The sequence below is a fragment of the Pseudophryne corroboree genome, unplaced genomic scaffold (assembly GCF_028390025.1).
Source record: "Pseudophryne corroboree isolate aPseCor3 unplaced genomic scaffold, aPseCor3.hap2 scaffold_337, whole genome shotgun sequence".
NCBI classification, from domain to species: Eukaryota; Metazoa; Chordata; class Amphibia; order Anura; family Myobatrachidae; genus Pseudophryne; species Pseudophryne corroboree.
In genome coordinates, this window is record NW_026970004.1 from 436,534 (window position 1) to 462,627 (window position 26,094).

The following is a 26,094-nucleotide window of genomic DNA, read 5'->3' on the forward strand; positions in this document are numbered from 1 at the left end:
GACTCGGAAAACCTGAACAAGGGAAAATGTCATCATCCCGCTGTCGGATTCTCGCGAGATTCGGATTCCATATAAAGAGCTGCGCGTTGCTGCCATTTTTACTCGTGCATTGAAGAGAGAGCGGAGAGGACGTGGCTATGTTCTCTCAGTGGAAATCTCAATATCAGTGCTCAGTATCAGTGGTTACTTATTGCTGCTCAGTAATACTAGTAGTGTGTCTCTCCTGCTCAGTGTCAGTTCTCAGTAGTATCCTCATCAGTGCTCAGTATCACTGTTCATTGTCTTGTGCTGCATTGTGTTGCTCAGCATAATACAGTACATTACTAATAGTCCAGTGCTGCATCTTGCTGCTCAGTGTCAGTTCTAGTATCCTCATCAGTGCTCACTATCACTGCTCATTGCATTGTGGTGTTCTGTATACTACAATAACATAGTAATATAGTAACATAGTTTTTGAGGTTGAATAGAGGCAAATTGCCCATCGTGTTCAACCTGTTTTAAGTTGTGATGATTCTACATACTTGCTGAATAATGTTTTATGACTAGTTAGCTACTATAACTCATGTTACCCCCGGATTAACCATGTTGATATTTTAAGTATTATAACCTTGGATAGCTTTTTCATTCAGAAATGTATCCATTCCTTTTTTAAATCCAATTACAGAGTCCGCCATTACCACCTTCCCTGGCAGGGAATTCCACATCCTGATTGCCCTAACAGTGAAGAAACCTTTCCTCCATTGCGTTCTGAACTTTCCTCCAGTCGCAGCGAGTGACCACGTGTTCTTTTAATAAATAATTCCTCTGATAACTCTTTGTTATGTATCTTTACATATTTGAAGATATTAATAATATCTCCTCTTAGGCACCTCTTTTCTAGTGTATAAATATTCAGCCTAGTAAGTCTTTCCTTATAGTCCAGTACTTTAAGGCCTTTAATCAATTTAGTCTTCAGGATCTCTGACACTTCCATGAGCAGCAGAGTAGTGCAATGGAAGCATGCTGGGCCCATAACCCAGAGGTCGATTGATCGAAACTATCCTCTGCTATGTGCATTTTTTTTTTTATAATTAAAGTAATCAAAAACTGGGATTGATATTTTGGCACTTTTATTTTTACTTAAAGTACAATAACTTTTATCATTTTAATTTGTTTTAATAGTATATTGACAGCATTGTTTTCTTTAAAAAATCCACTTAATTTTCTTTACCCTATTACTGAAATGGTAATTGACAAAAACAAACTACATTGTCACCAGAAGAGCAATGCAAAATGTACAAGTGATATATGAAAATCATCTTCCATCTTGAATTTCAATGATGCATTGGGACAACAATTTGTGAGAAACATCTTCACCCATAAAGAAAGATTTTCTTAATTCCTTACCTGTGTGCTGATTAGATATCACCTTGTTTTCACATTAAACAGACTTCCCCATGAGGAAGCAGCAAGGATGCAGTGACGTTTCCTGGTGTCAACCTGTATTATTTCAGTAGACATTGAAATGAGGATGCATCTTTGATGCCTTTCCAATGAAGCAAGTTTAATTCAGTAATAGGTGAAAAACCATTCCTACAAAGGTGTTAATCAGAGACTTGGCTTTGTGGACACTTTTCAGAGAGCAAATTTGTTAGCATAAACATAAAATCAGAAAATGAAGAGCTGTTTAATCACTCAATTGGACTTTTCTGCCAGCATAATTTTTTTTCTCTGCAACTCACTGCTAAATTGTGCTTCCTAGCTGTTTTTTTATAAAATCACTTAATCAAATCTAACTCTGATTACATCAGAGAAGGCCAGGTACCCTACACCATAAGGGGGGTTTTTGAAATTTTGACTTGTCTACTTAAAGATCACCAAAATCTGATTACAAGTTCAATTACATCCCTGGGTGGGATTGAACCACCAACCTTTTGGTTAATAGCCAAACATGCTAACCGATTGCGCCACAGAGACACCTTGCGAAAGTCAATACTGACAAAGGCTAATAAGCATTCATCTAGAACGTTTCCTAGAAAAACTTTAAAAAGTCAATAATCTGGAGAATTTTTGTAAGAAACACATTGGTACTTTCCCATGATGAGTGAGTGCTTCAGGATTTCTTGCACTTACATGGGCTATTAACCAAAAGGTTGGTGGTTCAATCCCACCCAGGGATGTAATTGACCTTGTCATCAGATTTTGGTGATCTTTAAGTAGACAAGTCAAAATTTCAAACCCCCTCTTATGGTGTAGGGTACCTGGCCTTCTCTGACGTAATCAGAGTTAGATTTAATTAAGTGATTTTATAAAAAACAGCTAGGAAGCACAATTTAGCAGTGGGTTGCAGAGAAAAAAATAACATTTTAAACCTACCGGTAATTTTTTTTTCTCGTAGTCCGTAGAGGATGATGGGGACTCCGTAAGGACCATGGGGGATAGACGGGCTCCGCAGCAGACATGGGCACTTTAAGAAAGACTTTAGATCTGGGTGTGCACTGGCTCCTCCCTCTATGCCCCTCCTCCATACCTCAGTTAGAGAAACTGTGCCCAGAGGAGACGGACAGTACGAGGAAAGGATTTTTGTTAATCCAAGGTCAAGATTCATACCAGCCACACCAATCACACCGTATAACTTGTGATATACTACCCAGTTAACAGTATGAAAACAACATAGCATCAGTCCAAGACCGATGAAAACTAACATATAACCCTTATGTAAGCAATAACTATATACAAGTCTTGCAGAAGTAGACCGCACTTGGGACGGGCACCCAGCATCCTCTACGGACTACGAGAAAAAGATTTACCGGTAGGTTTAAAATCTTATTTTCTCTTACGTCCTAGAGGATGCTGGGGACTCCGTAAGGACCATGGGGATTATACCAAAGCTCCCAAACGGGCAGGAGAGTGCGGATGACTTTGCAGCACCGATTGAGCAAACAGGAGGTCCTCCTCAGCCAGGGTATCAAACTTATAGAACTTTGCAAAGGTGTTTGAACCAATTTTGACCCACTGCTTGGATGACATCACCATATGCAAATCCATCTGCGGCAGGCCTTCCCCCAGGAATGCTTGCACTAGTTGTTGCATTTGGTTTGTTGTTTGGGGGTGCTTCAGTATTAGGCAGCCTTCTGCCCTCCCATGTTCATCTGAAAATATGTGTTCTCCCTGCAGTTGTTGTCCCCAGATGAGAGTTCCCTTGTGCTGCCTCAGTTGAATCTCCTTTACTTGACAGAGATGTGCCTGAGCAGCGGCCCTCCCCAGCCCTATCCCAAATCATACTTATTTTGCATAGGAGATACCATGGTCATGAAGATTGTTCTCCCAGGGTTAGGTTAATTCATTGCATTCTGGGTATGCTGACCCCTGTGATTTCCCCAAATGTGGGAAACTCAACTGCATTATTTGTGGTAGTGGGGGACTGTGTTTGTGCTTTCCTCTGGTCAGGTCTGGTAAAAGTCAGATTTCTTTGTCTCAGATCTTCCTCTAGCCTTGTTCTTCTTTCGAGAGTTCCCTTGTGCTGCCTCAGTTGGATCTCCTTCACTTGACAGGGGGGTGCCCGAGCAGCGACCCTCCCCAGCTCTAGCCCAACTCCTACTTACCTGCCAGGTGAGATACTATGATCATGAAGATGCTTCTCCCAGGGCAAGGCTCACCCATTGCACTCTGGGTGTGCTGCCCCTGCGATTTCCCCAAATGTGGGAAACTTGACTGCATAATTTGTGTTTCCCCTGGTCGGCTCTCATATAATTCAGATCTCTTTGTCTCAGGTCTCTCTCCAGCCTAGTTTGCTGTCTGTTTCCACTTCTTTTTTCTTGAGCCCCTCCCTTCTATACCCTTGTGCACTATCCTGACTTCTCCCGTCTGCTTACTTTGTGCCTTCCAACGCACAATACAAACTACAGGTAGTGCTGCAGGGCCCACACCCTTTTACTTGCTTTACAGAGCAGCTCTGGAGCTGTTACAGTGCCCAGCTGCTGCAAGAAATCAGCTTGAATGCTTCAGGGGCTGGGGCATAGCCAACATGAGCCCCACACCGAAGGAGGGTGGAGGTGTTTAATGCGAACTAGGGGTCATCCAAGCGCCGCAAAAGGCCGCCATGCCCTGCACACCCCTTTATTCTTTTCATATGCAGACGAGGGTTGAAGCCAACTTTGACCCACTGCTTGGATGACATCACCATATTCAAATCCATCTGCTGCAGGCCTTCCCCCAGGAATGCTTGCACTAGTTGTTGCATTTGGTTTGTTGTTTGGGGGTGCTTCAGTATTAGGCAGCCTTCTGCCCTCCCATGTTCATCTGAAAATATGTGTTCTCCCTGCAGTTGTTGTCCCCAGATGAGAGTTCCCTTGTGCTGCCTCAGTTGAATCTCCTTTACTTGACAGAGATGTGCCTGAGCAGCGGCCCTCCCCAGCCCTATCCCAAATCATACTTATTTTGCATAGGAGATACCATGGTCATGAAGATTGTTCTCCCAGGGTTAGGTTCATTCATTGCATTCTGGGTATGCTGACCCCTGTGATTTCCCCAAATGTGGGAAACTCAACTGCATTATTTGTGGTAGTGGGGGACTGTGTTTGTGCTTTCCTCTGGTCAGCTCTGGTAAAAGTCAGATTTCTTTGTCTCAGATCTTCCTCTAGCCTTGTTCTTCTTTCGAGAGTTCCCTTTTGCTGCCTCAGTTGGATCTCCTTCACTTGACAGGGGGGTGCCCGAGCAGCGACCCTCGCCAGCTCTAGCCCAACTCCTACTTACCTGCCAGGTGAGATACTATGATCATGAAGATGCTTCTCCCAGGGCAAGGCTCACCCATTGCACTCTGGCTGTGCTGCCCCTGCGATTTCCCCAAATGTGGGAAACTTGACTGCATAATTTGTGTTTCCCCTGGTCGGCTCTCATATAATTCAGATCTCTTTGTCTCAGGTCTCTCTCCAGCCTAGTTTGCTGTCTGTTTCCACTTCTTTTTTCTTGAGCCCCTCCCTTCTATACCCTTGTGCACTATCCTGACTTCTCCCATCTGCTTACTTTGTGCCTTCCAACGCACAATGCAAACTACAGGTAGTGCTGCAGGGCCCACACCCTTTTACTTGCTTTACAGAGCAGCTCTGGAGCTGTTACAGTGCCCAGCTGCTGCAAGAAATCAGCTTGAATGCTTCAGGGGCTGGGGCATAGCCAACATGAGCCCCACACCGAAGGAGGGTGGAGGTGTTTAATGCGAACTAGGGGTCATCCAAGCGCCGCAAAAGGCCGCCATGCCCTGCACACCCCTTTTTTCTTTTCATATGCAGACGAGGGTTGAAGCCAACTTTGACCCACTGCTTGGATGACATCACCATATGCAAATCCATCTGCTGCAGGCCTTCCCCCAGGAATGCTTGCACTAGTAGTTGCATTTGGTTCGTTGTTTGGGGGTGCTTCAGTTTTAGGCAGCCTTCTGCCCTCCCATGTTCATCTGAAAATATGTGTTCTCCCTGCAGTTGTTGTCCCCAGATGAGAGTTCCCTTGTGCTGCCTCAGTTGAATCTCCTTTACTTGACAGAGATGTGCCTGAGCAGCGGCCCTCCCCAGCCCTATCCCAAATCATACTTATTTTGCATAGGAGATACCTTGGTCATGAAGATTGTTCTCCCAGGGTGAGGTTCATTCATTGCATTCTGGGTATGCTGACCCCTGTGATTTCCCCAAATGTGGGAAACTCGACTGCATTATTTGTGGTAGTGGGGGACTGTGTTTGTGCTTTCCTCTGGTCAGCTCTGGTAAAAGTCAGATTTCTTTGTCTCAGATCTTCCTCTAGCCTTGTTCTTCTTTCGAGAGTTCCCTTGTGCTGCCTCAGTTGGATCTCCTTCACTTGACAGGGGGTGCCCAAGCAGCAATCCTCCACAGCTCTAGCCCAACTCCTACTTACCTGCCAGGTGAGATACTATGATCTTCACTGTTAGGGCAATCAGGATGTGGAATTCCCTGCCAGGGAAGGTGGTAATGGCGGACTCTGTAATTGGATTTAAAAAAGGAATGGATACATTTCTGAATGAAAAAGCTATCCAAGGTTATAATACTTAAAATATCAACATGGTTAATCCGGGGGTAACATGAGTTGTAGTAGTTAACTAGTCATAAAACATTATTCAGCAAGTATGTAGAATCATCACAACTTAAAACAGGTTGAACACGATGGGCAATTTGCCTCTTTTCAACCTCAAAAACTATATTACTATATGTTACTATATTACTATGTTACTGTAGTATACAGAACACCACAATGTAATGAGCAGTGATAGTGAGCACTGATGAGGATACTAGAACTGACACTGAGCAGCAAGATGCAGCACTGGACTATTAGTAATGTACTGTAGTATGCTGAGCACCACAATGCAGCACAAGACAATGAGCAGTGATACTGAGCACTGATGAGGATACTACTGAGAACTGACACTGAGCAGGAGAGACACACTACTAGTATTACTGAGCAGCAATAAGTAACCACTGATACTGAGCACTGATATTGAGATTTCCACTGAGAGAACATAGCCACGTCCTCTCCGCTCCCTCTTCAATGCACGAGTAAAAATGGCGGCAACGCGCAGCTCTTTATATGAAATCCGAATCTCGCGAGAATCCGACAGCGGGATGATGACATTTTCCCTTGTTCAGGTTTTCCGAGTCAGGCGGGAACAACCGAGCCTGCCTCGGACCAGTGTAAACCACGTGGAGTTCGTGGGGAATTCGGTTCTCGGAGAACCGAACCCGCTCCTCTCTACCTTATACCCATATATTTTTTTATTTTCAATCTAAGCCCCTGCAGTTTTCTGTAAGCATCTGCTTCGCTATGATGATCAACAAGTCACAAGGGCAAACACTCAGGGCTTGAGGCGTAGATCTTAGGACCAGCTGCTACAAGCATGGCAGAGGTGTCACTATCACTGGTGACACCCAGAGAGGTGGCGAAGGAGATTGTAATGCAGTGCGCGCAGATAAGCAGCGCAATGGTAAAAAGGAGGCATGGTTTCATAGGTAGGGGCGTGGCCTGGTGGCCTGAATCTACATTTTGTTGCTCCGGGTGTCCCGGGGGTTGGGGGCTGCACCCGGGGACTAGTGTGTGAGCGGTGCTGGCTCCTGCACAGTGACAGGACATGGCCACCCAGCATGACGCCTCCCTTCTTGACCAATCTGTAATTGCAGTCGCACTGCAGTTCAGCGTGATCATAAAAAATGGTGTAGCCTCCTGCTGGTGCAGACTGTATGTACGCGCAGGAAGCCGCCACCATTTTTGTGATCACAGCGGCTGAATGTGATGTCATACAGCCGCTGTGACCACGCCCCCTGTGTCTACTCCGTTGCAGACCCCATTTTGAAGCCTTGCCCCCGCACCGCTCCATCCCTGACTTGGAAATGGAGTGTTGCTGACCCCCCTCTCCCCCCCTGCCCCGATTGACAGGCAGAGGCGATCGCATTCTCTGCGGGGTGCCGCAGAAAATGCAGGCACATGCGTATGCTCTTAGCAATTTTTGCAGTTGGATCGCTTACTGTGATTGCAATCCAACCTGAATCAGGCCCTATTACCTATCACAATGCGCTGCGGGCAGTACAAAATTGGTTTAATATGGGAGAAAAAACCCCAGACCTGTGCTCCTTAACTGTACCTGGTGGCTCGTGGAGCGGCTGCCCAGTAATCAGTGTCCACGCCAGTGCGCACACGGTCCACCCCCTACGGCCACGCTCCCCTTCATCAGCGGCCTCGTGATCCGGAAGGGCGGTGCGTGTGTGACTGACCTTAGGAAGAAACCGGAGCCTCCGCTGCAGTGACCCAGCAACCAGGGCACGGGAGTATACAGCGCCGCTGGGAGTGATGAAGCTGCAGTAAAGATGTCTATTAGACCTAGCCTGCTGCAGCCCTTGTAGATTCTCATAAAAAAAGTTCTTATTTTCTTGTCAAAATTAATAGCTAAGAATAGGCTGCCTGAGGCAGGCCCCTGTTAAGTGGCCTGCTACTGAAGGCACCAACTACAAACTGAGCTCCCTGTTCATGGAAGCGGGGTTATAGAGGAGAATGCGCTGAGCATCTTGGGAACAGTCAAAAGCTTTGAGCCGGTTGGTGCCTCAGATCAAGATCCTACTCTACACCCCAATGTGAATCCTTGTGGAGTCCAGTGTACCCCACAGAAGAAATTAATGTGTCACACCCATTGGCAGCAACCTTAGAATAGCTGCTGACGGGCACAATTGAGAAAGGAAGGGGGGGGGGCATTTGAATCCAGCACATAGATGCAATTCAAATATGTAATTTGAACCTTCCTATTTTAAAATATAATGGATGAACTTCACCCTGTGATAACAATCTTCATGATATAGAGATCTCATATGCAAAATAAGTATGAGTTGGGATAGGGCTGGGGAGGGTGGCTGCTCGGGCAAGCCCCTCCCCCGTCAAGTTAAGGAGATTCAACTGAGGAAGCACAAGGGAACTCTCGTCTGGGGACAACAACTGCAGGGAGACCACATTTTTTCAGATGAACATGGGAGGGCGGAAGGCTGCCTAATACTGAAGCACCATCAAATATCAAACCATATGCAATAACTAGTACAAGCATTCCTGGGGGAAGGTCTGCAGGAGACGAATTTGCATACGGTGATGTCATCCAAGCAGTGGGCCAAAGTTGGCTGGAACCCTCATCTGCATATGAAAAGAGAAAAGGGTTATGCAGGGCATGGCAGCCTTTTGCGGCGCTTGGATGACCCCTAGTTCGCATTAAACACCTCCACCCTCCTTCGGTGTGGGGCTCATGTTGGCTATGCCCCAGCCCCTGAAGCATTCAAGCTGATTTCTTGCAGCAGCTGGGCACTGTAACAGCTCCAGAGCTGCTCTGTAAGGCAAATAAAAGGGTGTGGGCCCTGCAGCACTACCTGTAGTTCGCATTGTGCGTTGGAAGGCACAAAGTAAGCAGACGGGAGAAGTCAGGATAGTGCGCAAGGGCATAGAAGGGAGCGGCTCAAGAAAAGAGAAGTGGAAACAGACAGCAAACTAGGCTGGAGAGAGACCTGAGACAAAGAGATCTGAATTATACGAGAGCCGACCAGGGGAAACACAAATTATGCAGTCAAGTTTCCCATATTTGGGGAAATCGCAGGGGCAGCACACCCAGAGTGCAATGGTTGAGCCTTGCCCTGGGAGAAGCACCTTCAAGATCATAGTATCTCACCTGGCAGGTAAGTAGGAGTTGGGCTAGAGCTGGGGAGGGTCGCTGCTCGGGCACCCCCCTGTCAAGTGAAGGAGATCCAACTGAGGCAGCACAATGGAACTCTCGAAAGAAGAACAAGGCTAGAGGAAGATCTGAGACAAAGAAATCTGACTTTTACCAGAGCTGACCAGCGGAAAACACAAACACAGTCCCCAACTACCACAAATAATGCAGGCGAGTTTCGCACATTTGGGTAAATCACAGGGGTCAGCATACCCAGAATGCAATGAATGAACCTCACCCTGGGTGAACAATTTTCATGACCATGGTGTCTCCTATGCAAAATAAGTATGATTTGGGATAGGGCTGGGGAGGGCCGCTGCTCAGGCACATCTCTGTCAAGTAAAGGAGATTCAACTGAGGCAGCACAAGGGAACTCTCATATGGGGACAACAACTGCAGGGAGAACACATATTTTCAGATGAACATGGGAGGGCAGAAGGCTGCCTAATACTGAAGCACCCCCAAACAACAAACCAAATGCAACAACTAGTGCAAGCATTCCTGGGGGAAGGCCTGCAGCAGATGGATTTGCATATGGTGATGTTATCCAAGCAGTGGGTCAAAGTTGGCTTCAACCCTCATCTGCATATGAAAAGAGAAAAGGGGCGTGCAGGGCATGGCGGCCTTTTGCGGTGCTTGGATGACCCCTAGATCGCATTAAACACCCCCACCCTCCTTTGGTGTGGGGCTCATGTTGGCCATGCCCCATCCCATGAAGCATTCAAGCTGATTTCTTGCAGCAGCTGGGCACTGTAACAGCTCCAGAGCTGCTCTGTAAGGCAAGTAAAAGGGTGTGGGCCCTGCAGCACTACCTGTAGTTTGCATTGTGCATTGGAAGGCACAAAGTAAGCAGACGGGAGGAGAAGTCAGGATAGTGCACAAGGGTATAGAAGGGAGGGGCTCAAGAAAAAAGAAGTGGAAACAGAGAGCAAACTAGGCTGGAGAGAGACCTGAGACAAAGAGATCTGAATTATACGAGAGCCGACCAGAGGAAACACAAATTATGCAGTCAAGTGTCCCACATTTGGGGAAATCGTAGGAGCAGCACACCCAGTGTGCAATGGGTGAGCCTTGCCCTGGGAGAAGCACCTTCCTGATTATAGTATCTCACCTGGGTGTGCTGCCCCTGCGATTTCCCCAAATGTGGGAAACTTGACTGCATAATTTATGTTTCCCCTGGTCGGCTCTCATATAATTCAGATCTCTTTGTCTCAGGTCTCTCTCCAGCCTAGTTTGCTGTCTGTTTCCACTTCTTTTTTCTTGAGCCCCTCCCTTCTATACCCTTGTGGACTATCCTGACTTCTCCTCCTGTCTGCTTACTTTGTGCCTTCCAATGCACAATGCAAACTACAGGTAGTGCTGCAGGGCCCACACCCTTTTACTTGCCTTACAGAGCAGCTCTGGAGCTGTTACAGTGCCAAGCTGCTGCAAGAAATCAGCTTGAATGCTTCAGGGGCTGGGGCATGGCCAACATGAGCCCCACACCGAAGGAGGGTGGGGGTGTTTAATGCGAACTAAGGGTCATCCAAGCGCCGCAAAAGGCCGCCATGCCCTGCATACCCCTTTTCTCTTTTCATATGCAGATGAGGGTTCCAGCCAACTTTGGCCCACTGCTTGGATGACATCACTATATGCATATCCGTCTTCTGCAGACCTTCCCCCAGGAATGCTTGTACTAGTTGTTGCATTTGGTTTGTTGTTTGGGGGTGCTTCAGTATTAGGCAGCCTTCTGCCCTCCCATGTTCATCTGAAAATATGTGTTCTCACTGCAGTTGTTGTCCCCAGATGAGAGTTCCCTTGTGCTGCCTCAGTTGAATCTCCTTTACTCTAAAACTTGTAAAACTTAGCAAAAGTGTTTACTAAATAGCTGCTCGGCAAAGTTGCAATGCCGAGACTCCCCGACCAGCTGCCCAGGATGAACCCACCTTTCTAGTAGAATGGGTCTTCACCTAATTCAGTAACGGCAATCCTGCCGTGGAATGAGCATGCTGAATCTTACCACAGATCCAGCGCATAATTGTCTACATGGAAGCAGGACACCCAATCCTGTTGGGAGCATACAGGACAAACAGAGCCTCTGTTTTCCTAATCTGAACCGTTCTGGTGACATAAATTTTCAAAGTTCTGACCACAGCCAGAGACTTTGACTCAACGAAGGTGTCAGTGGCCAAAGGCACCATGTGGAAAGATGAACCACCTTCGGCAGAAATAGTTGACGTGTCCTCAATTCTGCTCTATCTTCATGAAATATCAAATAAAGGCTCTTGTGATACTGCATGGTTTGTACTGTTTTCCATGTGCTCCCAGATCTTTCAAGCAAGAAGCATGGTCAAGAAAGTTCTGTTTGAAAAGAAACAACATTTACTGTCATTGTTATAGAATTTGGGAGAAAAAACAAGAAGAAATCTGCACTGTTGACGCACTGGACAGAATGAATGAATCATAAAATATAACCTTTATTAAGTATGTATTAAAATTGGATAAATATTAATATTATTATCCCAAACTGCAGTGAAACATAAAGGTTAAAATCACAGAACTAACATACATGTGCATAAGAAGAATAAAGAGATGTGAAAAAAAGGTTTAAAAAGCGTGTCCGTGTGTGATTATTTTTGAAGGCACAACCCTGGCGGGGTTGTTTATATAGATATATATGTTGCTAATAATCACTTTCTAGCGTAATGTTATTAAATAGCTGTTAGTATCTATGTCGTCAGGTACCACTGGGTCGTATCCTATATACTCCTGTGGGAAACTTGACTGCATAATTTGTGTTTCCCCTGGTCGGCTCTCGTATAATTCAGATCTCTTTGTCTCAGGTCTCTCTCCAGCCTAGTTTGCTGTCTGTTTCCACTTCTCTTTTCTTGAGCCGCTGCCTTCTATGCCCTTGTGCACTCTCCAGACTTCTCCTGTCTGCTTACTTTGTGCCTTCCAACGCACAATGCAAACTACAGGTAGTGCTGCAGGGCCCACACCCTTTTACTTGCCTTACAGAGCAGCTCTGGAGCTGTTACAGTGCCCAGCTGCAGCAAGAAATCAGCTTGAATGCTTCAGGGGCTGGGGCATAGCCAACATGAGCCCCACACCGACGGAGGGTGGAGGTGTTTAATGCAAACTAGGGGTCAGCCAAGCGCCGCAAAAGGCCGCCATGCCCTGCATGCCCCTTTTCTCTTTTCATATGCAGACGAGGGTTGAAGCCAACTTTGACCCACTGCTTGGATGACATCACCATATGCAAATCCATCTGCGGCAGGCCTTCCCCCAGGAATGCTTGCACTAGTTGTTGCATTTGGTTTGTTGTTTGGGGGTGCTTCAGTATTAGGCAGCCTTCTGCCCTCCCATGTTCATCTGAAAATATGTGTTCTCCCTGCAGTTGTTGTCCCCAGATGAGAGTTCCCTTGTGCTGCCTCAGTTGAATCTCCTTTACTTGACAGAGATGTGCCTGAGCAGCGGCCCTCCCCAGCCCTATCCCAAATCATACTTATTTTGCATAGGAGATACCATGGTCATGAAGATTGTTCTCCCAGGGTTAGGTTCATTCATTGCGTTCTGGGTATGCTGACCTCTGTGATTTCCCCAAATGTGGGAAACTCAACTGCATTATTTGTGGTAGTGGGGGACTGTGTTTGTGCTTTCCTCTGGTCAGCTCTGGTAAAAGTCAGATTTCTTTGTCTCAGATCTTCCTCTAGCCTTGTTCTTCTTTCAAGAGTTCCCTTGTGCTGCCTCAGTTGGATCTCCTTCACTTGACAGGGGGGTGCCCGAGCAGCGACCCTCCCCAGCTCTAGCCCAACTCCTACTTACCTGCCAGGTGAGATACTATGATCATGAAGTTGCTTCTCCCAGGGCAAGGCTCACCCATTGCACTCTGGGTGTGCTGCCCCTGCGATTTCCCCAAATATGGGAAACTTGATTGCATAATTTGTGTTTCCCCTAGTCGGCTCTCATATAATTCAGATCTCTTTGTCTCAGGTCTCTCTCCAGCCTAGTTTGCTGTCTGTTTCCACTTCTTTTTTCTTGAGCCCCTCCCTTCTATACCCTTGTGCACTATCCTGACTTCTCCTCCTGTCTGCTTACTTTGTGCCTTCCGATGCACAATGCAAACTACAGGTAGTGCTGCAGGGCCCACACCCTTTTACTTGCCTTACAGAGCAGCTCTGGAGCTGTTACAGTGCCCAGCTGCTGCAAGAAATCAGCTTGAATGCTTCAGGGGCTGGGGCATAGCCAACATGAGCCCCACACCGACGGAGGGTGGAGGTGTTTAATGCGAACTAAGGGTCATCCAAGCGCCGCAAAAGGCCGCCATGCCCTGCATACCCCTTTTCTCTTTTCATATGCAGATGAGGGTTCCAGCCAACTTTGGCCCACTGCTTGGATGACATCACTGTATGCAAATCCGTCTTCTGCAGACCTTCCCCCAGGAATGCTTGTACTAGTTGTTGCATTTGGTTTGTTGTTTGGGGGTGCTTCAGTATTAGGCAGCCTTCCACCCTCCCATGTTCATCTGAACAGATGTGGTCTCCCTGCAGTTGTTGTCCCCAGACGAGAGTTCCCTTGTGCGTCCTCAGTTGAATCTCCTTAACTTGACGGGGGAGGGGCTGCCCGAGCAGCCACCCTCCCCAGCCCTATCCCAACTCATACTTATTTTGCATATGAGATCTCTTGATCATGAAGATTGTTCTCACAGGGTGAGGTTCATCCATTATATTTTAAAATAGGAAGGTACAAATTACATATTTGAATTGCATCTATGTGCTGGATTCAAATGTCCCCCCCCCCCTTCCTTTCTCAATTGTGCCCGTCAGCAGCTATTCTAAGGTTGCTGCCAATGGGTGTGACACATTAATTTCTTCTGTGGGGTACACTGGACTCCACAAGGATTCACATTGGGGTGTAGAGTAGGATCTTGATCTGAGGCACCAACCGGCTCAAAGCTTTTGACTGTTCCCAAGATGCTCAGCGCATCCTCCTCTATAACCCCGCTTCCATGAACAGGGAGCTCAGTTTGTAGTTGGTGCCTTCAGTAGCAGGCCACTTAACAGGGGCCTGCCTCAGGCAGCCTATTCTTAGCTATTAATTTTGACAAGAAAAGAAGAACTTGTTTTATGAGAATCTACAAGGGCTGCAGCAGGCTAGGTCTAATAGACATCTTTACTGCAGCTTCATCACTCCCAGCGGCGCTGTATACTCCCGTGCCCTGGTTGCTGGGTCACTGCAGCGGAGGCTCCAGTTTCTTCCTAAGGTCAGTCACACACACACCGCCCTTCCGGATCACGAGGCCGCTGATGAAGGGGAGCGTGGCCGTAGGGGGTGGACCGTGTGCGCACTGGCGTGGACACTGATTACTGGGCAGCCGCTCCACTAGCCACCAGGTACAGTTAAGGAGCACAGGTCTGGGAGTTTTACTCCTATATTAACCCAATTTTGTACTGCCCGCAGCGCATTGTGATAGGTAATAGGGCCTGATTCAGGTTGGAATGCAATCACAATAAGCGATCCAACTGCAAAAACAATACAGCTTTTCCTTGCCGATATCTCTCTTTTGCAAAGAGCTAGGCATTGGAAAATTCAGGGCTATAACGTGTAGATGAAGCACTAACAGTAGGCTTTAAAATTTTCATTCTAGTGTCTTTAGTTTGGGAGAAAAATGCAAAGGTACAATACAGCTTTTCCTTGCCGATATCTCTCTTTTGCAAAGAGATAGGCATTGGAAAATTCAGGGCTATAACGTGTAGATGAAGCACTAACAGGAGGCTTTAAAATTTTCATTCTAGTGTCTTTCGTTTGGGAGAAAAATGCAAAGGTACAATACAGCTTTTCCTTGCCAATATCTCTCTTTTGCAAAGAGCTAGGCATTGGAAAATTCAGGGCTATAACGTGTAGATGAAGCACTAACAGGAGGCTTTAAAATTTTCATTCTAGTGTCCTTCGTTTGGGAGAAAAATGCAAAAGTACAATGCAGCTTTTCCTTGCCGATATCTCTCTTTTGCAAAGAGATAGGCATTGGAAAATGCAGGGCTATAACGTGTAGATGAAGCACTAACAGTAGGCTTTAAAATTTTCATTCTAGTGTCTTTAGTTTGGGAGAAAAATGCAAAGGTACAATACAGCTTTTCCTTGCCGATATCTCTCTTTTGCAAAGAGATAGGCATTGGAAAATTCAGGGCTATAACGTGTAGATGAAGCACTAACAGGAGGCTTTAAAATTTTCATTCTAGTGTCTTTCGTTTGGGAGAAAAATGCAAAGGTACAATACAGCTTTTCCTTGCCGATATCTCTCTTTTGCAAAGAGATAGGCATTGGAAAATTCAGGGCTATAACGTGTAGATGAAGCACTAACAGGAGGCTTAAAAATTTTCATTCTAGTGTCCTTCGTTTGGGAGAAAAATGCAAAGGTACAATACAGCTTTTCCTTGCCAATATCTCTCTTTTGCAAAGAGATAGGCATTGGAAAATTCAGGGCTATAACGTGTAGATGAAGCACTAACAGGAGGCTTTAAAATTTTCATTCTAGTGTCTTTCGTTTGGGAGAAAAATGCAAAGGTACAATACAGCTTTTCCTTGCCGATATCTCTCTTTTGCAAAGAGATAGGCATTGGAAAATTCAGGGCTATAACGTGTAGATGAAGCACTAACAGGAGGCTTAAAAATTTTCATTCTAGTGTCCTTCGTTTGGGAGAAAAATGCAAAGGTACAATACAGCTTTTCCTTGCCGATATCTCTCTTTTGCAAAGAGATAGGCATTGGAAAATTCAGGGCTATAACGTGTAGATGAAGCACTAACAGGAGGCTTTAAAATTTTCATTCTAGTGTCCTTCGTTTGGGAGAAAACTGCAAAGGTACAATACAGCTTTTCCTTGCCGATATCTCTCTTTTGCAAAGAGATAGGCATTGGTAAATTCAGGGCTATAACGTGTAGATGAAGCACTAATAGGAGGCTTTAAAATTTTCATTCTAGTGTCCTTCGTTTGGGAGAAAAATGCAAAGGTACAATACAGCTTTTCCTTGCCGATATCTCTCTTTTGCAAAGAGATAGGCATTGGAAAATTCAGGGCTATAACGTGTAGATGAAGCACTAACAGGAGGCTTTAAAATTTTCATTCTAGTGTATTTCGTTTGGGAGAAAAATGCAAAGGTACAATACCGCTTTTCCTTGCCGATATCTCTCTTTTGCAAAGAGCTAGGCATTGGAAAATTCAGGGCTATAACGTGTAGATGAAGCACTAATAGGAGGCTTTAAAATGTTCAATCTAGTGTCCTTCGTTTGGGAGAAAAATGCAAAGGTACAATACAGCTTTTCCTTGCCAATATCTCTCTTTTGCAAAGAGCTAGGCATTGGAAAATTCAGGGCTATAACGTGTAGATGAAGCACTAACAGGAGGCTTTAAAATTTTCATTCTAGTGTCTTTCGTTTGGGAGAAAAATGCAAAAGTACAATGCTGCTTTTCCTTGCCAATATCTCTCTTTTGCAAAGAGATAAGCATTGGAAAATTCAGGGCTATAACGTGTAGATGAAGCACTAACAGGAGGCTTTAAAATTTTCATTCTAGTGTCCTTCGTTTGGGAGAAAAATGCAAAGGTACAATACAGCTTTTCCTTGCCAATATCTCTCTTTTGCAAAGAGATAGGCATTGGAAAATTCAGGGCTATAACGTGTAGATGAAGCACTAATAGGAGGCTTTAAAATTTTCATTCTAGTGTCTTTCGTTTGGGAGAAAAATGCAAAGGTACAATACAGCTTTTCCTTGCCGATATCTCTCTTTTGCAAAGAGATAGGCATTGGAAAATTCAGGGCTATAACGTGTAGATGAAGCACTAACAGGAGGCTTAAAAATTTTCATTCTAGTGTCCTTCGTTTGGGAGAAAAATGCAAAGGTACAATACAGCTTTTCCTTGCCGATATCTCTCTTTTGCAAAGAGATAGGCATTGGAAAATTCAGGGCTATAACGTGTAGATGAAGCACTAACAGGAGGCTTTAAAATTTTCATTCTAGTGTCCTTCGTTTGGGAGAAAACTGCAAAGGTACAATACAGCTTTTCCTTGCCGATATCTCTCTTTTGCAAAGAGATAGGCATTGGTAAATTCAGGGCTATAACGTGTAGATGAAGCACTAATAGGAGGCTTTAAAATTTTCATTCTAGTGTCCTTCGTTTGGGAGAAAAATGCAAAGGTACAATACAGCTTTTCCTTGCCGATATCTCTCTTTTGCAAAGAGATAGGCATTGGAAAATTCTGGGCTATAACGTGTAGATGAAGCACTAACAGGAGGCTTTAAAATTTTCATTCTAGTGTCTTTCGTTTGGGAGAAAAATGCAAAGGTACAATACAGCTTTTCCTTGCCGATATCTCTCTTTTGCAAAGAGCTAGGCATTGGAAAATTCAGGGCTATAACGTGTAGATGAAGCACTAATAGGAGGCTTTAAAATGTTCAATCTAGTGTCCTTCGTTTGGGAGAAAAATGCAAAGGTACAATACAGCTTTTCCTTGCCGATATCTCTCTTTTGCAAAGAGATAGGCATTGGAAAATTCAGGTCTATTACGTGTAGATGAAGCACTAAAAGGAGGCTTTAAAATTTTCATTCTAGTGTCTTTCGTTTGGGAGAAAAATGCAAAAGTACAATGCAGCTTTTCCTTGCCGATATCTCTCTTTTGCAAAGAGATAGGCATTGGAAAATTCAGGGCTATAACGTGTAGTTGAAGCACTAACAGGAGGCTTTAAAATTTTCATTCTAGTGTCTTTCGTTTGGGAGAAAAATGCAAAGGTACAATACAGTTTTTCCTTGCCGATATCTCTCTTTTGCAAAGAGATAGGCATTGGAAAATTCAGGGCTATAACGTGTAGATGAAGCACTAACAGGAGGCTTTAAAATTTTCATTCTAGTGTCTTTCGTTTGGGAGAAAAATGCAAAGGTACAATACAGCTTTTCCTTGCCAATATCTCTCTTTTGCAAAGAGCTAGGCATTGGAAAATTCAGGGCTATAACGTGTAGATGAAGCACTAACAGGAGGCTTTAAAATTTTCATTCTAATGTCTTTCGTTTGGGAGAAAAATGCAAAAGTACAATGAAGCTTTTCCTTGCCGATATCTCTCTTTTGCAAAGAGATAGGCATTGAAAAATGCAGGGCTATAACGTGTAGATGAAGCACTAACAGTAGGCTTTAAAATTTTCATTCTAGTGTCTTTCGTTTGGGAGAAAAATGCAAAGGTACAATACAGCATTTCCTTGCCGATATCTCTCTTTTGCAAAGAGATAGGCATAGGAAAATTCAGGGCTATTACGTGTAGATGAAGCACTAAAAGGAGGCTTTAAAATTTTCATTCTAGTGTCTTTCATTTGGGAGAAAAATGCAAAAGTACAATGCAGCTTTTCCTTGCCGATATCTCTCTTTTGCAAAGAGATAGGCATTGGAAAATGCAGGGCTATAACGTGTAGATGAAGCACTAACAGGAGGATTTAACATTTTCATTCTAGTGTCTTTCGTTTGGGAGAAAAATGCAAAGGTACAATACAGCATTTCCTTGCCGATATCTCTCTTTTGCAAAGAGATAGGCATTGGAAAATTCAGGGCTATAACGTGTAGATGAAGCACTAACAGGAGGCTTTAAAATTTTCATTCTAGTGTCCTTCGTTTGGGAGAAAAATGCAATGGTACAAGACAGCTTTTCCTTACCAATATCTCTCTTTTGCAAAGTGCTGCGCATTTGAAAATTCAGGGCTATGTCGTGTAGATGATGGCCTAACAGGAGGCTTTCAAATTTTCTTTCTAGTGTCCTTCGTTTGGGAGAAAAATGCAAAGGTACAAGACAGCTTTTCCTTGCCAATATCTCTCTTTTGCAAAGAGCTAGGCATTGGAAAATTCAGGGCTATAACGTGTAGATGAAGCACTAACAGTAGGCTTTAAAATTTTCATTCTAGTGTCTTTAGTTTGGGAGAAAAATGCAAAGGTACAATACAGCTTTTCCTTGCCGATATCTCTCTTTTGCAAAGAGATAGGCATTGGAAAATTCAGGGCTATAACGTGTAGATGAAGCACTAACAGGAGGCTTTAAAATTTTCATTCTAGTGTCTTTCGTTTGGGAGAAAAATGCAAAGGTACAATACAGCTTTTCCTTGCCAATATCTCTCTTTTGCAAAGAGCTAGGCATTGGAAAATTCAGGGCTATAACGTGTAGATGAAGCACTAACAGGAGGCTTTAAAATTTTCATTCTAGTGTCTTTCGTTTGGGAGAAAAATGCAAAAGTACAATGCAGCTTTTCCTTGCCGATATCTCTCTTTTGCAAAGAGATAGGCATTGGAAAATGCAGGGCTATAACGTGTAGATGAAGCACTAACAGTAGGCTTTAAAATTTTCATTCTAGTGTCTTTAGTTTGGGAGAAAAATGCAAAGGTACAATACAGCTTTTCCTTGCCGATATCTCTCTTTTGCAAAGAGATAGGCATTGGAAAATTCAGGGCTATAACGTGTAGATGAAGCACTAACAGGAGGCTTTAAAATTTTCATTCTAGTGTCTTTCGTTTGGGAGAAAAATGCAAAGGTACAATACAGCTTTTCCTTGCCGATATCTCTCTTTTGCAAAGAGATAGGCATTGGAAAATTCAGGGCTATAACGTGTAGATGAAGCACTAACAGGAGGCTTAAAAATTTTCATTCTAGTGTCCTTCGTTTGGGAGAAAAATGCAAAGGTACAATACAGCTTTTCCTTGCCAATATCTCTCTTTTGCAAAGAGATAGGCATTGGAAAATTCAGGGCTATAACGTGTAGATGAAGCACTAACAGGAGGCTTTAAAATTTTCATTCTAGTGTCTTTCGTTTGGGAGAAAAATGCAAAGGTACAATACAGCTTTTCCTTGCCGATATCTCTCTTTTGCAAAGAGATAGGCATTGGAAAATTCAGGGCTATAACGTGTAGATGAAGCACTAACAGGAGGCTTAAAAATTTTCATTCTAGTGTCCTTCGTTTGGGAGAAAAATGCAAAGGTACAATACAGCTTTTCCTTGCCGATATCTCTCTTTTGCAAAGAGATAGGCATTGGAAAATTCAGGGCTATAACGTGTAGATGAAGCACTAACAGGAGGCTTTAAAATTTTCATTCTAGTGTCCTTCGTTTGGGAGAAAACTGCAAAGGTACAATACAGCTTTTCCTTGCCGATATCTCTCTTTTGCAAAGAGATAGGCATTAGTAAATTCAGGGCTATAACGTGTAGATGAAGCACTAATAGGAGGCTTTAAAATTTTCATTCTAGTGTCCTTCGTTTGGGAGAAAAATGCAAAGGTACAATACAGCTTTTCCTTGCCGATATCTCTCTTTTGCAAAGAGATAGGCATTGGAAAATTCAGGGCTATAACGTGTAGATGAAGCACTAACAGGAGGCTTTAAAATTTTCATTCTAGTGTATTTCGTTTGGGAGAAAAATGCAAAGGTACAATACCGCTTTTCCTTGCCGATATCTCTCTTTTGCAAAGAGCTAGGCATTGGAAAATTCAGGGCTATAACGTGTAGATGAAGCACTAATAGGAGGCTTTAAAATGTTCAATCTAGTGTCCTTCGTTTGGGAGAAAAATGCAAAGGTACAATACAGCTTTTCCTTGCCAATATCTCTCTTTTGCAAAGAGCTAGGCATTGGAAAATTCAGGGCTATAACGTGTAGATGAAGCACTAACAGGAGGCTTTAAAATTTTCATTCTAGTGTCTTTCGTTTGGGAGAAAAATGCAAAAGTACAATGCTGCTTTTCCTTGCCAATATCTCTCTTTTGCAAAGAGATAAGCATTGGAAAATTCAGGGCTATAACGTGTAGATGAAGCACTAACAGGAGGCTTTAAAATTTTCATTCTAGTGTCCTTCGTTTGGGAGAAAAATGCAAAGGTACAATACAGCTTTTCCTTGCCAATATCTCTCTTTTGCAAAGAGATAGGCATTGGAAAATTCAGGGCTATAACGTGTAGATGAAGCACTAACAGGAGGCTTTAAAATTTTCATTCTAGTGTCTTTCGTTTGGGAGAAAAATGCAAAGGTACAATACAGCTTTTCCTTGCCGATATCTCTCTTTTGCAAAGAGATAGGCATTGGAAAATTCAGGGCTATAACGTGTAGATGAAGCACTAACAGGAGGCTTAAAAATTTTCATTCTAGTGTCCTTCGTTTGGGAGAAAAATGCAAAGGTACAATTCAGCTTTTCCTTGCCGATATCTCTCTTTTGCAAAGAGATAGGCATTGGAAAATTCAGGGCTATAACGTGTAGATGAAGCACTAACAGGAGGCTTTAAAATTTTCATTCTAGTGTCCTTCGTTTGGGAGAAAACTGCAAAGGTACAATACAGCTTTTCCTTGCCGATATCTCTCTTTTGCAAAGAGATAGGCATTGGTAAATTCAGGGCTATAACGTGTAGATGAAGCACTAATAGGAGGCTTTAAAATTTTCATTCTAGTGTCCTTCGTTTGGGAGAAAAATGCAAAGGTACAATACAGCTTTTCCTTGCCGATATCTCTCTTTTGCAAAGAGATAGGCATTGGAAAATTCAGGGCTATAACGTGTAGATGAAGCACTAACAGGAGGCTTTAAAATTTTCATTCTAGTGTATTTCGTTTGGGAGAAAAATGCAAAGGTACAATACCGCTTTTCCTTGCCGATATCTCTCTTTTGCAAAGAGCTAGGCATTGGAAAATTCAGGGCTATAACGTGTAGATGAAGCACTAATAGGAGGCTTTAAAATGTTCAATCTAGTGTCCTTCGTTTGGGAGAAAAATGCAAAGGTACAATACAGCTTTTCCTTGCCAATATCTCTCTTTTGCAAAGAGCTAGGCATTGGAAAATTCAGGGCTATAACGTGTAGATGAAGCACTAACAGGAGGCTTTAAAATTTTCATTCTAGTGTCTTTCGTTTGGGAGAAAAATGCAAAAGTACAATGCTGCTTTTCCTTGCCAATATCTCTCTTTTGCAAAGAGATAAGCATTGGAAAATTCAGGGCTATAACGTGTAGATGAAGCACTAACAGGAGGCTTTAAAATTTTCATTCTAGTGTCCTTCGTTTGGGAGAAAAATGCAAAGGTACAATACAGCTTTTCCTTGCCAATATCTCTCTTTTGCAAAGAGATAGGCATTGGAAAATTCAGGGCTATAACGTGTAGATGAAGCACTAACAGGAGGCTTTAAAATTTTCATTCTAGTGTCTTTCGTTTGGGAGAAAAATGCAAAGGTACAATACAGCTTTTCCTTGCCGATATCTCTCTTTTGCAAAGAGATAGGCATTGGAAAATTCAGGGCTATAACGTGTAGATGAAGCACTAACAGGAGGCTTAAAAATTTTCATTCTAGTGTCCTTCGTTTGGGAGAAAAATGCAAAGGTACAATACAGCTTTTCCTTGCCGATATCTCTCTTTTGCAAAGAGATAGGCATTGGAAAATTCAGGGCTATAACGTGTAGATGAAGCACTAACAGGAGGCTTTAAAATTTTCATTCTAGTGTCCTTCGTTTGGGAGAAAACTGCAAAGGTACAATACAGCTTTTCCTTGCCGATATCTCTCTTTTGCAAAGAGATAGGCATTGGTAAATTCAGGGCTATAACGTGTAGATGAAGCACTAACAGGAGGCTTTAAAATTTTCATTCTAGTGTATTTCGTTTGGGAGAAAAATGCAAAGGTACAATACCGCTTTTCCTTGCCGATATCTCTCTTTTGCAAAGAGCTAGGCATTGGAAAATTCAGGGCTATAACGTGTAGATGAAGCACTAATAGGAGGCTTTAAAATGTTCAATCTAGTGTCCTTCGTTTGGGAGAAAAATGCAAAGGTACAATACAGCTTTTCCTTGCCAATATCTCTCTTTTGCAAAGAGCTAGGCATTGGAAAATTCAGGGCTATAACGTGTAGATGAAGCACTAACAGGAGGCTTAAAAATTTTCATTCTAGTGTCCTTCGTTTGGGAGAAAAATGCAAAGGTACAATACAGCTTTTCCTTGCCGATATCTCTCTTTTGCAAAGAGATAGGCATTGGAAAATTCAGGGCTATAACGTGTAGATGAAGCACTAACAGGAGGCTTTAAAATTTTCATTCTAGTGTCCTTCGTTTGGGAGAAAACTGCAAAGGTACAATACAGCTTTTCCTTGCCGATATCTCTCTTTTGCAAAGAGATAGGCATTGGTAAATTCAGGGCTATAACGTGTAGATGAAGCACTAATAGGAGGCTTTAAAATTTTCATTCTAGTGTCCTTCGTTTGGGAGAAAAATGCAAAGGTACAATACAGCTTTTCCTTGCCGATATCTCTCTTTTGCAAAGAGATAGGCATTGGAAAATTCAGGGCTATAACGTGTAGATGAAGCACTAACAGGAGGCTTTAAAATTTTCATTCTAGTGTATTTCGTTTGGGAGAAAAATGCAAAGGTACAATACCGCTTTTCCTTGCCGATATCTCTCTTTTGCAAAGAGCTAGGCATTGGAAAATTCAGGGCTATAACGTGTAGATGAAGCACTAATAGGAGGCTTTAAAATGTTCAATCTAGTGTCCTTAGTTTGGGAGAAAAATGCAAAGGTACAATACAGCTTTTCCTTGCCAATATCTCTCTTTTGCAAAGAGCTAGGCATTGGAAAATTCAGGGCTATAACGTGTAGATGAAGCACTAACAGGAGGCTTTAAAATTTTCATTCTAGTGTCTTTCGTTTGGGAGAAAAATGCAAAAGTACAATGCTGCTTTTCCTTGCCAATATCTCTCTTTTGCAAAGAGATAAGCATTGGAAAATTCAGGGCTATAACGTGTAGATGAAGCACTAACAGGAGGCTTTAAAATTTTCATTCTAGTGTCTTTCGTTTGGGAGAAAAATGCAAAGGTACAATACAGCTTTTCCTTGCCAATATCTCTCTTTTGCAAAGAGCTAGGCATTGGAAAATGCAGGGCTATAACGTGTAGATGAAGCACTAACAGGAGGCTTTACAATTTTCATTCTAGTGTCTTTCGTTTGGGAGAAAAATGCAAAGGTACAATGCTGCTTTTCCTTGCCGATATCTCTCTTTTGCAAAGAGATAGGCATTGGAAAATGCAGGGCTATAACGTGTAGATGAAGCACTAATAGGAGGCTTTAAAATTTTCATTCTAGTGTCTTTCGTTTGGGAGAAAAATGCAAAGGTACAATACAGCTTTTCCTTGCCGATATCTCTCTTTTGCAAAGAGATAGGCATTGGAAAATGCAGGGCTATAACGTGTAGATGAAGCACTAACAGGAGGCTTTAAAATTTTCATTCTAGTGTCTTTCGTTTGGGAGAAAAATGCAAAGGTACAATACAGCTTTTCCTTGCCGATATCTCTCTTTTGCAAAGAGATAGGCATTGGAAAATTCAGGGCTATAACGTGTAGATGAAGCACTAACAGGAGGCTTTAAAATTTTCATTCTAGTGTCTTTCGTTTGGGAGAAAAATGCAAAAGTACAATGCTGCTTTTCCTTGCCAATATCTCTCTTTTGCAAAGAGATAAGCATTGGAAAATTCAGGGCTATAACGTGTAGATGAAGCACTAACAGGAGGCTTTAAAATTTTCATTCTAGTGTCCTTCGTTTGGGAGAAAAATGCAAAGGTACAATACAGCTTTTCCTTGCCAATATCTCTCTTTTGCAAAGAGATAGGCATTGGAAAATTCAGGGCTATAACGTGTAGATGAAGCACTAACAGGAGGCTTTAAAATTTTCATTCTAGTGTCTTTCGTTTGGGAGAAAAATGCAAAGGTACAATACAGCTTTTCCTTGCCGATATCTCTCTTTTGCAAAGAGATAGGCATTGGAAAATTCAGGGCTATAACGTGTAGATGAAGCACTAACAGGAGGCTTAAAAATTTTCATTCTAGTGTCCTTCGTTTGGGAGAAAAATGCAAAGGTACAATACAGCTTTTCCTTGCCGATATCTCTCTTTTGCAAAGAGATAGGCATTGGAAAATTCAGGGCTATAACGTGTAGATGAAGCACTAACAGGAGGCTTTAAAATTTTCATTCTAGTGTCCTTCGTTTGGGAGAAAACTGCAAAGGTACAATACAGCTTTTCCTTGCCGATATCTCTCTTTTGCAAAGAGATAGGCATTGGTAAATTCAGGGCTATAACGTGTAGATGAAGCACTAATAGGAGGCTTTAAAATTTTCATTCTAGTGTCCTTCGTTTGGGAGAAAAATGCAAAGGTACAATACAGCTTTTCCTTGCCGATATCTATCTTTTGCAAAGAGATAGGCATTGGAAAATTCTGGGCTATAACGTGTAGATGAAGCACTAACAGGAGGCTTTAAAATTTTCATTCTAGTGTCTTTCGTTTGGGAGAAAAATGCAAAGGTACAATACAGCTTTTCCTTGCCGATATCTCTCTTTTGCAAAGAGCTAGGCATTGGAAAATTCAGGGCTATAACGTGTAGATGAAGCACTAATAGGAGGCTTTAAAATGTTCAATCTAGTGTCCTTCGTTTGGGAGAAAAATGCAAAGGTACAATACAGCTTTTCCTTGCCGATATCTCTCTTTTGCAAAGAGATAGGCATTGGAAAATTCAGGTCTATTACGTGTAGATGAAGCACTAAAAGGAGGCTTTAAAATTTTCATTCTAGTGTCTTTCGTTTGGGAGAAAAATGCAAAAGTACAATGCAGCTTTTCCTTGCCGATATCTCTCTTTTGCAAAGAGATAGGCATTGGAAAATTCAGGGCTATAACGTGTAGTTGAAGCACTAACAGGAGGCTTTAAAATTTTCATTCTAGTGTCTTTCGTTTGGGAGAAAAATGCAAAGGTACAATACAGTTTTTCCTTGCCGATATCTCTCTTTTGCAAAGAGATAGGCATTGGAAAATTCAGGGCTATAACGTGTAGATGAAGCACTAACAGGAGGCTTTAAAATTTTCATTCTAGTGT

The 26,094-nt window shown here is 43.1% G+C and overlaps 8 non-coding genes and 3 pseudogenes across 8 annotated transcripts; 7 read left to right on the forward strand and 4 right to left on the reverse strand.

Moving 5' to 3' along the window:
* Positions 1-1,882: 1,882 nt before the first annotated feature.
* On the reverse strand, positions 1,883-1,956 carry TRNAN-AUU (transfer RNA asparagine (anticodon AUU)). Its single transcript has one exon. It is a non-coding gene; the product is annotated as a tRNA-Asn (tRNA).
* A 1,304-nt stretch (positions 1,957-3,260) lies between these two features.
* LOC135019995 (U1 spliceosomal RNA) lies at positions 3,261-3,424 on the forward strand. The gene has a single exon (XR_010217487.1). It is a non-coding gene; the product is annotated as a U1 spliceosomal RNA (small nuclear RNA).
* A 152-nt stretch (positions 3,425-3,576) lies between these two features.
* LOC135019813 (U1 spliceosomal RNA) lies at positions 3,577-3,718 on the forward strand (annotated as a pseudogene).
* A 692-nt stretch (positions 3,719-4,410) lies between these two features.
* On the forward strand, positions 4,411-4,574 carry LOC135019962 (U1 spliceosomal RNA). The gene has a single exon (XR_010217456.1). It is a non-coding gene; the product is annotated as a U1 spliceosomal RNA (small nuclear RNA).
* A 152-nt stretch (positions 4,575-4,726) lies between these two features.
* On the forward strand, positions 4,727-4,868 carry LOC135019854 (U1 spliceosomal RNA; annotated as a pseudogene).
* A 692-nt stretch (positions 4,869-5,560) lies between these two features.
* LOC135019690 (U1 spliceosomal RNA) lies at positions 5,561-5,724 on the forward strand. Its single transcript, XR_010217212.1, has one exon. It is a non-coding gene; the product is annotated as a U1 spliceosomal RNA (small nuclear RNA).
* A 3,303-nt stretch (positions 5,725-9,027) lies between these two features.
* Positions 9,028-9,190, reverse strand: LOC135019871 (U1 spliceosomal RNA). Its single transcript, XR_010217376.1, has one exon. It is a non-coding gene; the product is annotated as a U1 spliceosomal RNA (small nuclear RNA).
* A 152-nt stretch (positions 9,191-9,342) lies between these two features.
* On the reverse strand, positions 9,343-9,506 carry LOC135019804 (U1 spliceosomal RNA). The gene has a single exon (XR_010217317.1). It is a non-coding gene; the product is annotated as a U1 spliceosomal RNA (small nuclear RNA).
* Positions 9,507-10,180: 674 nt separating this feature from the next.
* LOC135019913 (U1 spliceosomal RNA) lies at positions 10,181-10,336 on the reverse strand. The gene has a single exon (XR_010217406.1). It is a non-coding gene; the product is annotated as a U1 spliceosomal RNA (small nuclear RNA).
* Positions 10,337-12,697: 2,361 nt separating this feature from the next.
* On the forward strand, positions 12,698-12,861 carry LOC135019716 (U1 spliceosomal RNA). Its single transcript, XR_010217237.1, has one exon. It is a non-coding gene; the product is annotated as a U1 spliceosomal RNA (small nuclear RNA).
* Positions 12,862-13,013: 152 nt separating this feature from the next.
* LOC135019877 (U1 spliceosomal RNA) lies at positions 13,014-13,148 on the forward strand (annotated as a pseudogene).
* Positions 13,149-26,094: the final 12,946 nt, after the last annotated feature.